The following is a 334-nucleotide window of genomic DNA, read 5'->3' as shown; positions in this document are numbered from 1 at the left end:
CACGGGAATGGGGGTAAAGGTCAGTTCATCACATGTTGTCTCTGCCGCTTCTTCTTCCTAGGGAGAAGACTCTTCCCCTATTCCAGCATGGGGTCCCTTTTCCCTGCTCCAGTCCTCCATGAACTTCTCCAACACGAGTCCTTCCCACAGGCTACAGTTCTTCATGAGCTGCTCCAGTGTGGGGCCATCCCCCCATGGGGTGCAGTCCCTCAGGATCAGACTGCTCCAGCGTGGGTCCCCTACAGGGTCACAAATCCCGCCAGCAAACCTGCCTCGGCATAGGCTCCTCCCCCACAGGTCCACAAAGTCTTGCCAGGAACCTGATCTTGCACAG

General features: G+C 57.2%; 1 protein-coding gene across 1 annotated transcript in view; it reads right to left on the bottom strand.

The window, feature by feature from the left end:
• Window positions 1-55, bottom strand: part of SNAP23 (synaptosome associated protein 23) — a 14,048-nt gene extending 13,993 nt beyond the window's left edge. The window contains exon 1 of the mRNA XM_009640237.2: window positions 37-55. The gene's annotated coding sequence lies outside the window, so the exon portion shown is untranslated. The remainder of the gene's footprint in view (window positions 1-36) is intronic.
• Window positions 56-334: the final 279 nt, after the last annotated feature.

This window comes from Egretta garzetta, unplaced genomic scaffold, assembly GCF_000687185.1.
Source record: "Egretta garzetta isolate BGI_Z169 unplaced genomic scaffold, ASM68718v1 scaffold526, whole genome shotgun sequence".
In the NCBI taxonomy this organism is placed as follows: Eukaryota; Metazoa; Chordata; class Aves; order Pelecaniformes; family Ardeidae; genus Egretta; species Egretta garzetta.
The sequence above is the reverse complement of the archived record's forward strand: the minus strand, read 5'-3'. Positions and strand labels throughout refer to the sequence as shown.